Source organism: Podarcis muralis, chromosome 6 (assembly GCF_964188315.1).
Source record: "Podarcis muralis chromosome 6, rPodMur119.hap1.1, whole genome shotgun sequence".
NCBI lineage: Eukaryota > Metazoa > Chordata > Lepidosauria > Squamata > Lacertidae > Podarcis > Podarcis muralis.
In genome coordinates this window covers 65,647,490-65,661,852 of record NC_135660.1, presented here as the reverse complement: position 1 = coordinate 65,661,852, position 14,363 = coordinate 65,647,490, and the positions used below count along the sequence as shown (strand labels likewise).

The window sequence follows — 14,363 nt, the reverse complement described above, 5'->3', positions numbered from 1 at the left end:
TGCTATATTATTCATCCTGCACTCAGCTCTCACCTGTGGATCCTAGAAGCTGTCAGCATGCGACAGTGGCCATACCCTGGGATCGGCTTCAACTAGCTGGTTAAACCAGGTGAGGGTAGCCAATGGGTCTCAAACCCTCAGTGAGTTAGGGACATGCCCTGTATGCAAAGATAGACCTTGTCAGATGGAGCGGACAAGACCAATAGTGGGTCCAACAGTCAAGAAGGCAGTTTCTTCACATGCTGTAGAGCAGGCTTCCTCAACCTCGGCCCTCCAGATGTTTTTGGCTTAAAACTCCCTAGTTAGCAGGAGGAGAAGTCAGGGATGGTGGGAATTGTAGTCTCAAAACATCTGGAGGGCCGAGGTTGAGGAAGTCTGCTGTAGAGGGAAGTAAGGGGCAGATGAGGCTCAACCTTTTCCATCTAAGAAAAAGAAAACTCTGATCCTAAATCTATGCTGCCTTGTGGGATATCTTCAGGAGAAGAAAAACCTAAGGGGTAAACCATGGATAGGCAAACTAAGGCCTGGGGGCCGCATCCAGCCCAATCGCCTTCTAAATCCGGCCCGTGGACAGTCCGGGAATCAGTGTGTTTTTACACGAGTACAATGTGTGCTTTTATTTAAAAGGCATCTCTGGGTTATTTGTGGGGCATAGGAATTTGTTCATTATTATTTTTTTCAAAATACAGTCCGGCCCCGCACAAGATATGAGGGACAGTGGACTGGCCCCCTGCTGAAAAAGTTTGCTGACCCCTGGAGTAAACCCTACACAAATCTGGAGTGGACTCCCTAGGACAGTTGGATGGTGCCTTGTACACCTTCTTCCGGGCTGGTACCAAACATATTGCTCTGCTTTGCTTTCGACCACATCAGTGAGGCTGAGGGTATTGTCATCTGACAGCCTAGGACTTCCATACACACCGCCCAGGCTTGCACCCCGGAGAGGTCACTTTATTTCAGCTAATGCAGCAGTTTGACTTCACCCCCAGAGATGCACTCAGTTGTATCTTGAGACAGACGGATGCCAAGTATAACATTACCAATTTCCTTGACAGTTTATTGTGAAGCTAAAGGAGTTTGCGATACAAAAGAGTGAGTCACTGTAATAACACTAAACTGTCAACCTAAACCAAAGAGGTGATTCAGAAAAACCATGGCAAGCAAAACAAACTTCCTACTTCTTTACAACCCAATCAGCAGACTTTCCAGCCTCTGCCGTTTTAAAATGAAATGCAAGTAATTTAAAAATACTAACTGGAAATTTTCTTCACCCTAAGTATCCATATCAGTGTCTGACATTTGTCATTTTAAATACCCTTCCGAGAAGGAGAGTGTTTTAAAATATTTACCCCAAGAACCAGGTAAGACAGAGTTGAAGAAGAGAGACTGACTGCTATTGATTTACTATCTATTTAAGTCAAGGCTGAATGAGAATTTGAACTGAGATCTAAAACTACCCATTTTTCTACTCAATCCACTTGGCTCTTATGCATTTAATGCCTGGAATTGCATTGCAAGGGCAAACACAAAATAACAAACCCAACAAAGGAGTTTTAAGTGAAAGCCTAAATGACATTGGATTGATCTTTAAATGCACGTATGCATTACCTGGTGTATATGCAATGAACAAAAAAAAAATTTTTTTTTAAAAGGAGGAGAGAAGAATGTTGTCTTCTACCACAAACGTGAAGCCTACTTAAGGGCACAAGTATGTAGAAAAAGGCAACGTTTTCTTCGGGACTCCTATTCAGATAGCTCTCTTATAACAAAACCTGACAAAATTGTCCAGTTATTGGTGAACCAAAAGTAACACAAAATATCCACACTGCCTTTGCCAGCATTATTCCCCTAATCACATGACTCGTCTTAAAATTCCCAAGGAAATTTTACTTATATGAAACTTTCATCTCAAACCCACATGCCTAAAGCCATTCCATCACACCACTGTTCTGTCTGTAGGTTATGATGTATCCCTGCCTGTAATGCATGGTATCTATGGCTACATTACCTTGTAACATATTGGGACATGGTTTTGTTTTATATACGCAGTGTATGTAAATTCACAATGTATGTGGGATTACATGAAAGGTTCAGTTCAAAATACAAAGTATCTGTTGGTGGTTGTCACATAAGACTAGCCTGGGAAAAGTGGGTTCTTTTTATACTGAGCTGGAGGAATTGTAAAACCTCGCTTCTAATTGGCCTGCTGGACGGAAATTCTGGATCATTCGCCACACAGGAAAAGTGGTCTTATGAGGAGACAGAATTCTATGCCACTCAAATCTGATTGATTGAAGCGTGGGCTGGCAGGAACATAAGCAGACTGGGTCTACCACTGTTCAGAGTGTGTTGACCATAAGGAGAAGAAAAAAGAAAAAGCTGGGATAGAAGACAGAAGGCTTCTGGACGGACAGGAGGCTACTGAGGCAAGAAAAAACCAGGAAGTACAGTCTGCCCCCAAAAGAGCTGATTCACTGCCAAAGATTAGCAGAGAAACCATGAAAAGTCTGTGAGCAGTGAAGGGAGAGTTTATAGCAAGGAAGCTTCTGGAGCTGAACAGAGAGAGAAATTCCGGCAAGCCTGGCTGATAGGAAAACCAGCAGAAGCCCTCTGCACCCGATAGTGGTGATATCTGCATGCCTGAGGAAAAGAGACTATGGATAATTGGCACTTTTAGGAACTGCGTTTTACCAATCCATCTTAATTCAATTTCTGTATTTGAAAGCAACTGTCATTATAACAGTGTCGTTATAAAAGCAAGCATTAGTGACCAATTTAACTGCAGTATTGCCCTTATTTTACCCCTGCGGGTGGTAATAAATAAAGAACATTTCGTTGTTTTGATTTGCTTAAAAAGGGTGCTTGGCTACTGGGTTATAGTTTAACATGTCTGTAAACAGTAAAGCATAGATCACATGGTGGCAGTGCTTAAAGGGTTTTGAAACATACAATAATGGTGGGAGTATAACAGAAACTGTTTCATACATCTGATGAATCAACAGTGAGAAATAGAGGCTGTTTTTGCGCATATAAGAGGAAGTAATTCTCCATCGCAGAACATTATAGCGTGGCTGAATGGACCCTTATGATAAGAGAAGGTGGAGCTACACTAACAACACACTGCAGCCCTCAGCAAAATAACTTTGTAGGCTGGCATGCATGAGAAAAACAGGCTGAATATTGCTATCATATCTTAACACTTGTACAGTATAAGTAAAAAATAAATAAATAGCAATGCCAGTTTCCCAACAACTTCAGGGTATGATTATTTTCCTACCTAGTGTAAGAAAACAAGTGTTAAATGGTTCCAAAAAGTTAGCCACACTACTTTAATTTTGTTTTTCAACAGGATATGCTCTCCAGAATTAAGACAAGTCACCTAACACCCATTCTAACCACAATTTGAAAAGCACTAACAGGCTGCTAGGTCTTACCATTCATGCTAGAGCAACAATCCAGAAAGCACCAGGGGTTTGGCCTACTAGAGAATCGAATTTCTAAAGCAGCTTACCATGGACCTGGGATGAGGGGCAGGAGGAAAAAAGAGGAAGGAGGGAGGGAGGGAGGGAGGGAGGGAGGGAGGGAGGGAGGGAGAGAGAGAGAGAGAGAGAGAGAGAGAGAGAGCTGTTGCTGTTTGAGGGGAGGAGAGTGTGTGCCTCCTAGCTAGTCACATTGTTCTCTGGGTTGTGGCCAAGACTTGAGCTTAGTTTTGCAGCTTAGAGTTGCTTGAATTGTGTGCTTTTACGTAACTTGAAGCTGGTCCTGAACAGATATTACGGCTTCAACCAGTTATACTATCTTTATTCCCTACTCACGTGGAACTGCAGTGATTTCAAAAGATCACCACATATGTTGTGGATACTGAGAATGAGCCATAGGCGCAGGAGCAGATGTCAGTCATGTGGACAGTAAGGGGGGAGGTGCAAAAGGGCAGACTGTGGTGCTTCTCTGGGACAACAACTATGGCTGCTTCTAATTACATCACTGCCCACAAATTATCCTGAAGACATTGCCCTGTGGGTTTCTGGGAGTGGCATCTGAAATGCTAAAGATTAAGAACATAGCACAGCCTATTTCCACCCTCTTTAAAAAAAACAACTTGAGACTTCAGATTTGTCCTGGCTCTTTTAACTTTAGCATAATATTTTATGTGAACCTGAACAGTTTTCCTCCCCCCCCCCACCTTGAGCCTCCAATGTGTTGGCCCCACAGTGACCAAGTGTCCTACACTACAGATGACAGTCCTGTGTTGGGAGGGCTGTCCAGTCCAAGTCCAGTTTAATAGACAGATAACTTTCAAAGGGGAGAGCAAAGGCCCTGAACCTTCCCATTAACAGCTAACATCAGGACATCAGACTGAGAAAAAGACAGTGGTCACCTGTTCAGAGTCTTATTATTTGCTATTGGCAAGGTATATAATATTTCTACGTATAGTAATTCTTTCTAAATTTGTGTGTGTACCTGTAAATTAGCACCTGCACATTTTACATAGTTCTGCGCCCTCTTTTGACTTTTTTGAGGATGCATTTCTTCCTTTTCATGGCAACACAGAAGGAAAGGTTTATCCTACATCAAGCTCAACCAGCACAGTTCCCACTCATCACAGAGGATCCATATTGTGCATGCACTCCTATCTGAAAAAAGTGTTAAATCTTTTAAGACTATTTTACTAATGTTTAGCTATAAAGACTACCTCACTTCATAATCTCTCCTTATCTTCAACCAGTCCAGTACTCAAGCCTTCTTCAAAAGATGAGCAAGACCTCTAAAATGTTTGGGGAAAGCAAATTTACTATGGTTTTAACTAAAGTTACATTCAATGTCTATTGATATTTTTAGTGCTTCTAGATGGAGATTTTGCTTGTTACTCATAAAGCAGCCAACGCTGAACAGCATTTTTCCCGCAATATCTTCAAATTCAGCAAGACACTATGCAGAAACGTAATAGACTCAAGGCACTTTGGAGTACTAAAATTGCATTCGCTCGTGTTCATTTCGCTTACAAAATATATGTAGCTGCAGTAAGTGAAGAATTCCCATCAGGAATTGCTAATACTACCTAAATTGTTTAGTCAACCATGGAGACAATGAACCTCATACACTAGTTTGAAGTTCACAGACTGTGAACCATTGCTAAGGTGTTGGCCATTCCTCGCATCCCAACACCTACACTGCATTTGAAAATGCTAAAAATACAATTGTGCCATGGCATAATCCTATTATGCCGTGAGTCACCAAGTGACTATTAAAGACACAGCACAGTCCTAAACAAGTTAACTACTAAAGTATTAGGGCACCCTTGGCTGGAATCCTTTATACAGAGATTACAGCTGACCCAGATAATGAAGACAGCTTTGTTAAGGAAACCAGGATGAAAGAAACACGCCGACAAAAGTGCCCATTAAACAGCCAGTACAATGGACCCTGAAACCTGTTCGCTTTTGAAATTGTCCACTATTGTAATGATACAGAAAGTGCACCCTAAAGAGAAACAGTGATGGCAACTTCTATATTCTAAAACATACAATGGTAGAGAACAGAGGTAGGCAACCTAAGGCCCAGGGGCCAGATGCGGCCCAATCACCGTCTCAACCCAGCCCGCAGACGGTCCGGGAATGAGTGTGTTTTTACATAATAATAATAATAATAATAATAATAATAATAATTTATTTGTACCCCGCCCATCTGGCTGGGTTTCCCCAGCCACTCTGGGCGGCTTCCATAAAAACCAAAGATACAATAAAATATCACAGATTAAAAACTTCCCTGAACAGGGCTGCCTTAAGATGTCTTCTGAATGTCAGGTAGTTATTTATCGCTTTGACATCTGATGGGAGGGAGTTCCACAGGGCGGGCGCCACTACCGAGAAGGCCCTCTGCCTGGTTCCCTGTAGCTTTGGTTCTCGCAATGAGGGAACCACCAGAAGGCCCTCGCCGCTGGACCTCTGCGTCCGGGCAGAACGATGGGGGTGGAGACGCTCCTTCAGGTATACTGGGCTGAGGCCGTTTAGGGCTTTAAAGGTCAACACCAGCACTTTGAATTGTGCTCGGAAACGTACTGGGAGCCAATGTAGGTCTTTCAAGACCGGTGTTATGTGGTCTCGGCGGCCGCCCCCAGTCACCAGTCTAGCTGCCGCATTCTGGATTAGTTGTAGTTTCCGAGTCACCTTCAAAGGTAGCCCCACGTAGAGCGCATTGCAGTAGTCCAGGCGGGAGATAACTAGAGCATGCACCACTCTGGTGAGACAGTCCGCTGGCAGGTAGGGTCTCAGCCTGCGTACCAGGTGGAGTTGGTAGATAGCTGCCCTGGATACAGAATTGACCTGCGCCTCCATGGACAGCTATGAGTCCAAAATGACTCCCAGGCTGCGCACCTGGTCCTTCAGGGGCACAGTTACCCTATTCCGGACCAGGGAGTCCTCCACACCAGCCCGCCCCCTGTAGTAGAATATGTCCTTTTATTTAAAATGCATCTCTGGGTTATTTGTGGGGCCTGCCTGGTATTTTTACATGAGTAGAATTTGTGCTTTTATTTAAAAGGCATCTCTAGGTTATTTGTGGGTCATAGGAATTTGTTCATTTTTTCTCTCTTTAAAATATAGTCCAGCCCACCACATGGTCTGAGGGACAGTGCATCAGCCCACGGCTGAAAAAGGTTGCTGACCCTGGTGTAGAACAATATTGTTAAGTCTTAAGTAGGTTTTAATTTGCTTTTCTATTTATCACAATTTCTAAGCAACCAATCGGCACGTCCACACAGTGAAATACAACACCGCAATCATTATTCAAGTGAGAAAATTTTGTTCCTTGTTTTCTTTAACCGCTGCCTTTGCCATGTGCAAGTGCAAGAGGCACTTTGGCAGACTGGCTTCAGAGTGCTCACATTTGAGAACTCCCCCATGCTGTGTGATCAGAGAGTAAGGGGAGGCTATGATTACATGAAATCATAAGGAAAAAGAAAAGAGTCGGAACTTCATTAAAAGTCACACAGAAAGCAGCAACGTCACAACAGACCAAATCATACATGCCTAGATAAAGCTCTTAAATAAAACACTCACGTTTTCCCCCCTCCAGCTGCATTTCTCCATACAATGTGTACAATGCGCGACATCCGTAGCTTTTAAGAAAAAGAGGAGGAGGAGAAGACCTTACTGGGGAATTCGGTTCATCTGGAGGAGGCCTGTAACTTATGTGGGAGGAACTATGTACCGTTAGAGAGAACTTTAAGCCTATCGCCATTCACAAATGCTAGATTTATTTCACTGCAGCTTTCACAGATCAGAGAATGAGGAAGGGTGTGCCAAGAGAATGTAGATTACATGGTATGTTGGGTGTGGTGGTATTCAGCAAGCTCAGTTTTCCAGTGCTTAAAAATGGTGGGGCAGTTTTAGGATTAAAATATATTGCTTTTAATTTCTTTTTTGCTCCTGAAAAGTATCTGCAACCTAGATAATTAAAGCTGAGTTACAAAACTCCAGGTTTGAGTATCTTAAGTATATTAATGCGGCAATCCAAAATTCATTCCAATTCCTACCTATGTAAGTGTTTGCAGATGCTAAAGTTGCAAATTGAAAACACAACAGTCAGTTACTGTAAAGAAAGCCTTTATTTCGATTGGTTTTACAAACAAAGCTAATTCTTTTAAGAAGGGTGCAAAATCACAGAGAGTGGATTTTAAGGGGGGAAACTGAGAAAAGGCAATCCTATTTTTACCAAATTACTCTGTCAAAATATCAAACGATTACAGGGAAAAGGAGGTTTCTAAAACTGATCTTTTAAACCCAAGTTCCCTTAACAGAGACACATCAGAGGTCAATGGATTGTACTGTGGCATTCTGATCTTTTTGACAGTATAAGCACTTATAGACCACTTCATATTGTAATACTACTACTGTAGTTGCAGTTGCTACCTGCTACTAGTTAACACCTGTAACAAAGTCTGACTGCCATTCAATGTTCCTTTGCCACTACTGATACACACTTTCCTTTGGTCTTAGAAACACTTCTCCAATGCAACACTCCAGATATAACAGCTGTCCCCAAATAACTACTGTGGTTCTCAGGCATGACCCATCCCATTTCACCACTTGAGGCGAAACAGGAATTACCGCCTCCTGCCCCCTCCTGCTTTCCCACCAACATTGAAATGTCCCAGCTCTCACTGAGCTCAGCAAGCACTGGGGTGTTCCTCAAAGTGTTGCCTCTCAGCTTCTCCACCTTGGGTGAGGGAAGACTAGCAACAATGCTGCATGCTGGAATGCCTTCCTCTTGCCAGCAAGAAGGGGCGTTCCAGCAGCAGTGGAAGTGGCGAGGTGGGTGGAGTTCTGCCTCTCGCGCTTTGACCACCTGAAGCAGGTGGTTCTGCTCAAGTAAACATTCTCAACAGAAGTTACCACGATTGGTAGCATACCAATGGTGCAACAACTACTGCTAAAAATATTAGCACTTAAGGGAGTCAGCAGAAGAGGTAAGAAAGAGAAAGAGTCAAGAAGTAAAAACAATACATGGTGTACCGTAAATCATCAAAGTGCCAGCACACGTTCCTGAATAAGAATGAAAAAACTGCAAGTAAACACACACACACACACAAAGGTAGAAATTGTTCCATGTGTGGTCAGAGAGAATATCAAAGCAACTTCAGCCAGGCAACAAATAAATAATATTCATAGAAAATCATTTAGTATGGTAACATGGGGGAAGGAATAAACCAGAACTACAATTCAATGCATGTCTATAGAAAAGTAAGCCCCATTGACTTAAATGGGGTAATGTAAGTAAGCAATGGGACGCGGGTGGCACTGTGGGTAAAAGCCTCAGCACCTAGGGCTTGCCGATCGAAAAGTCGGCGGTTCGAATCCCCGCGGCGGGGTGCGCTCCCGTTGCTCGGTCTCAGCGCCTGCCAACCTAGCAGTTCAAAAGCACTCCCGGGTGCAAGTAGATAAATAGGGACCGCTTACCAGCGGGAAGGTAAACGGCGTTCCGTGTGCGGCTCTGGCTCGCCAGAGCAGCGATGTCACGCTGGCCACGTGACCCGGAAGTGTCTCCGGACAGCGCTGGCCCCCGGCCTCTTGAGTGAGATGGGCGCACAACCCCAGAGTCTGTCAAGACTGGCCCGTACGGGCAGGGGTACCTTTACCTTTAAGTAAGCAATATATCACTGGTGAAACTGTCACCGCTATTGAGTGCCTCTGCTAGCGGTGCCCACTGGAGGAAAGAACTCTTAAAATGCAAAGTCACAAAAATTAAACGGAAGTGTAAAATTAATTCTCGAATCAAAATAGGAAGGAGAAACAAGGCAAGTGTGCTTGCTGAGTTTTAACATTTCCCACGCAAAATGCAGTTCAAGTCTGCACAGGATTAAACAGAAAGGTCAGGCATTGCCTCTTTCTCCTGCCTCAGTGCCACTGCCTTTCCATAAGAATTGCCATCTACATCACCAACGCAGAACGTGTGTTAGGTGGACTGTGGACAGGACAAAGGTCAAAAGATTAGCCACGCTAAAAAGATTTATATTCTCCCCTAGAGTTGATGTTCTAAGAATAATGCTGGTCATTGACCATAACAAAGAGATTGATTGATGAAGGCAGAAAGATTAGCAAATTCTACATATGGTATAAGCTTCTTTGCACTCTGAACCTCAAAAGCATGAAGTACATTCTGCAATCTCGTATCAGATATAGATCTCAGAGTGATTACTTACAGTTCATGGGCTAGCTGAGGAGTAGCTAACATAGTGCTTAACTACAACATTCCTGATTTGCCATGCTGGCTGAGACAGTAGCATTATAGCTCAACAGCAACCTTGCTTTAAATATACTATTCCCTCTTATTTTCTTTCCATGAAAAAGAAAATAAGAGGGAATAGTAGAAGATTAGCCACATCCACACAGTCAATAAATAATCTATGGAAGTAAACTGTAAAGTGCCAAACTTGTTTCAGGACTTGCAGGAGTATCAGCGGGGGGCGGGGAGAAAAAACCTCAACTTTGCTGAAGCCTTCCTCATAGAAGCTCAACAAATGTGGGTGTTCCTCTCCCCAAAAAGCTCAACAACTTTGATAAAGGCTCCCCTAAAAAAGCTCAACCAATGGGTAGATCATTGCCACTTTTTTAATAGTGGGATTAGATCGCAGTCTCTTGGAAGCTGGACATCCCTGCTATATGAAGCAGGCAAGAACCTTTACAAACAAAGATTGTCAGCCACTGGAATACATATTTGGGAACCTATTCAAATCAATACACAAAATATTCATTTGGTACATTTATATACCTCCCTTCATAATGCAAATTTCAGGACCGTTATGAATTGAAACTTATATCCCACATTGTTAGTCAAGCTGATGTTACTTCATGTGCTCACTGAATGAGTTTTAGTACTATAGCCTGTGTTTGCACACAGAAACAGACACAAACACAGATGTCTGTATGTGGGAGAGATTTGATGGTGCTTGCAAAAGTATATGGGAGAGGTGAAAGAATGCAAGAGATTTTACCTTCAGGGATGACTGATGCAGTACAGTGATAACTGCAAGTTGTTGGTTTAAAAAAAAAATATTAGCATTTCTCAGGAATGTAAGCTTTCTGGTTTTGCCAAAATCCAGAGATCCCTTCCCTCTAGACTTTACAACAAAACGCATTTCACATGCTTTTTTTTAAAAAAAAACTTGGCTTCAAAGTTTCCCCAGATATTGCAAATGAAAGGATCACTTACACTTGAACCAAACTACACTGCAATTTCGCTTTCAAAGTATTTGTAAAAACAAACCAGGTAGTATGAACTTTGAAAGGGGGGGGGGGGAATACAGTCGTACCTTGGTTTTCAAACACCTTGTGAGTCAAACGTTTTGGCTACCAAACGTCGCAAACCCAGAAGTGACTGTTCCAGTTTCCAAACTATTTTTGGACCTCAAACGCCCAACAGGGCTTGTACGGTTTCTGATCAGAAGCTGTGCTTTGGTTTTTGAACATTTTGGAAGTCGAACGGACTTCCAAGGTATGACTGTATATTCTAAATGCACACTAAAAAAAACCAAATGACTATAAAATGTGTGAAATAGCCAGATTAAGATTTGAACTTTGCAAGGTGCTTTTAGACAACTCTTGCATAGTACTAATACATCTATCTATACTATTTCTTAAACTGACTACTTTAACACCCTAGCAGGAACAAATTTAACATCTTAAGTATACGACATCAAAGTTTTCTTCCATGCAATTAAAGCTTTTTATTTTATCATGAACAGTACAAACAAGTATTTGAAACAAATATTTAATCAGATGTCACACATGGTGGGGGAAAACCTCTTCTTAATTCTTAATTCAGAAACATGGCCTCTGAAACAATCTACTCAACTGTGCAGATAGTTGGTGACTTGAAACTGGGCTAAGAAGACATGCCTGCACGAATTAAACAGTACCAGTCTTTTTATCTCTGGTGTGATTCTTTACACATGTACTTTTAAAAAATAAAGAAATGGAACTGCCTTACCTATCTTGCTCCTTGAAGTCATAGTGTCACGCATCCTTTCAATTTGTTGCTGTCTTGCCTTTCATTTGTCTCCTACCAAGCAAGAAGAACTTTTTCACTAATTTCTCACTCAATGACATTGTTTCATATATATTTTTCTTACATACATTCTATAATACCAGGAAATACAAATTTAATTTTGCAAACATGTGTTTGGTTGCTGCTGGAATTCTCCTTATATACCCCACCCGCACACAATCTTGAGGATTGGACAAAAGTCCAATGTATATTTTTTGGTCTCATTTTTATTCCTGGGCAGCACTACAAATGTCCTCTTTCGCAATCCAATACTTATTTGGAACTCACATGGCAGCATTCCTGTGCCTCTGTGCCAGTTGCTGTGATGATAGGAGGCAAAGGGGAGTTAAAACAGTATCTGTGCCAAATTTCAACCACCTCAATCACTTTTCAGCGAGTGAATGAAGATCAAGCTTCATCACATAGAGACACTTGAAAGTCAATGTTCACAAACAATTCCAGCTACTTAACATAGGTAAAATACAACTGTAATTGCAGTGCAGTTAAGGAAAATTCATTTACCTAACTCATCAGAAAACAAAATACAGTGGTACCTCGGGTTACAGACGCTTCAGGTTACAGACGCCACTAACCCAGAAATAGTACCTCGGGTTAAGAACTTTGCTTCAGGATGAGAACAGAAATCGCGCGGCGGCAGCAGGAGGCCCATTAACTAAAGTGGTACCTCAGGTTAAGAACAATTTCAGGTTAAGAACGGACCTCCAGAACGAATTAAGTTCTTAACCTGAGGTACCACTGTACTTTACTGAAACTACAACATCTCATTAACATATATCTGCACACGCATATATCTAGCAAGAGCCAGACAAAGCACTTGTAGGCGGCCAGCACAAGGTCTGAGGTGAAAATTCCTTGCTTGATTGTCCTGTCCCTGTTTGCAAGCCAAACAAGTACTGTACATTCTTTGATCCACTGAGATACAGGGCCCCAGAATGCAACAAGACCAACCTTATACATTTTGAGAAGAATGTAGCTATGCTAGAAGAATTTGACCAGCTTCCAGGAACAGAAACAGATGCTGTTTCAAACTAAAAACAGAAGGAACAGGCGCACACATTGCCACAAAAGTGTGGAGTGGTGGTCAGAGTGCTAGATTTCGGTGTGGGAAAACCCAGGTTAAAGAACTTTACTCAGCTGCAATATTTATGGGATGTCTAGGGCAAGTCACTGTTCTCTCTGCTTTATCCCACCTATCTGGGATAAAGATCCTTGAATCAGCTGGCTATATATAATAAAAAATAGTCACCCATTCTGATTTTATTTGAGATGCCTATTCTCAGCAGCACATTTCTCAACAATTGCACACTATGAATCGGGTTGTTACTTTTATTGGTTTCTAAAGATACAGAATAAGGATTTCTGCAAGTCACCTAAGAGAATGTGGGGCCTTTCAAATTCAGCTGTCTTCAGTGGTTTGGAACAAGATCAGATCAGTGATCTTCTTGCATGATAGGCTACCAATAACTGCAGAGGGTATACCATGTACGTTATACTCCCCATCCTCATGCTGTTAACAAACCAGGAAAATAAGCCAAGACAGACATATAGACATTAAGCCAGGATTCCCTGGTTTGGATGCAATAGGGAACGGCGGCTTAATACGAACTAGAAGGGGTGAGGTATGGGAGCACTCAGCCCAAACATTAAATAGTGTGTGTGTGTGTGTGTGTGTGTGTGTGTGTGTGTGTGTAAAACCTGCAGGACTGCAGCTAACTTGCATATTATTTTATAAATTGTTTAACAAAGGACAAATGCCAAGTTTTAGTGGGTGGGGGATGGATGTGCGTACTTTACAATAGTCTGATCTAGAATTGTAAAAACTCTGGAAAGTGTTTGACTGATTACATGCACAGTAACCACAGTTGGGTCTCTCTTTAAAAAAAACCCCAAAACACCTCTTCAATCTTTTCAGCATTTCTGCCATCTTTAACAGTAAGAACTAGAAACTTTAAATAAACACACAGCAGATGGTGTTCTCAGAAGGGTCCGACAAAAAAAAAATGCATACGGGGCTGTATTGCAGTCACTTTCCTACATGCAGCCTGCCTCAGCCTTAAGCCAAAAGGGTGTTTCCCCGAATGCTTTGCTGTGGCAACAGCTCCAAAACAAAAACAGTTGCATTGTACAGCCATGAATAATTTGCAATATTCAACAGCAACAGTTTCAGTTCTTCCCCGAAATTAATCATAACATAATACTTTCAAGTCAGTCATTACCATGTCAGTATCCGTTGCCATAGTGGCAGACAAATGCCACCTTTATTACCTTACCCAAAACCTTATGATGAAGCAGTGTGCTTTTACAAATACACCTTCTAAAGTTGCATCAAAAACACTGAGCAGGTCTCCACACAAGCTATTAAATATGCTCATTTTGAGAAAGGTTTGTTAAGATGCATGTTAATCAAGTACAATAAATCCCAAGAGATAGATGTGTTTGCCTCTGCTGTCCTTGGCAATTATCCAAGTTCTTAAAAAACACATGAAAAAACCTCCAGAAAGAGTTGCGATCATTTTCCAAGACAACTCAAGGCTTAGAAAATGTGTTCCTCCATGCACAACAGATCTTGCATCTTCTAAAACAACTTTCCTGCTGGCCCCTCCAAACACCCCACCTTCCAACTGGTTACTAGCGTGTAGAAACAGGAGCACCTCTTCATCACTTTTGTTTTGCTATACTGTATACTAAGGAGAAAGGTACTTTGGGTGTCATAGTCCATAAATATCAAGGGCATTTGTGCCAGTGTGCTGGAAATGGAGGAAGGGGATAGATCTTCCTTCCCTATATATCACCAGGGT

General features: G+C 42.1%; 1 protein-coding gene across 9 annotated transcripts in view; it reads right to left on the bottom strand.

Annotated features, from left to right (window-relative positions):
* SGMS1 (sphingomyelin synthase 1) overlaps positions 1-14,363 on the bottom strand; it is a 67,930-nt gene that overhangs the window by 18,153 nt on the left and 35,414 nt on the right. For 5 of the 9 annotated variants that reach the window (XM_028729667.2, XM_028729670.2, XM_028729666.2 and 2 more), the window contains one exon: positions 11,488-11,559. The exons of the other annotated variants lie outside the window; for them this stretch is intronic. The gene's annotated coding sequence lies outside the window, so the exon portion shown is untranslated. The remainder of the gene's footprint in view (positions 1-11,487; positions 11,560-14,363) is intronic. 9 annotated transcript variants of the gene reach the window in all.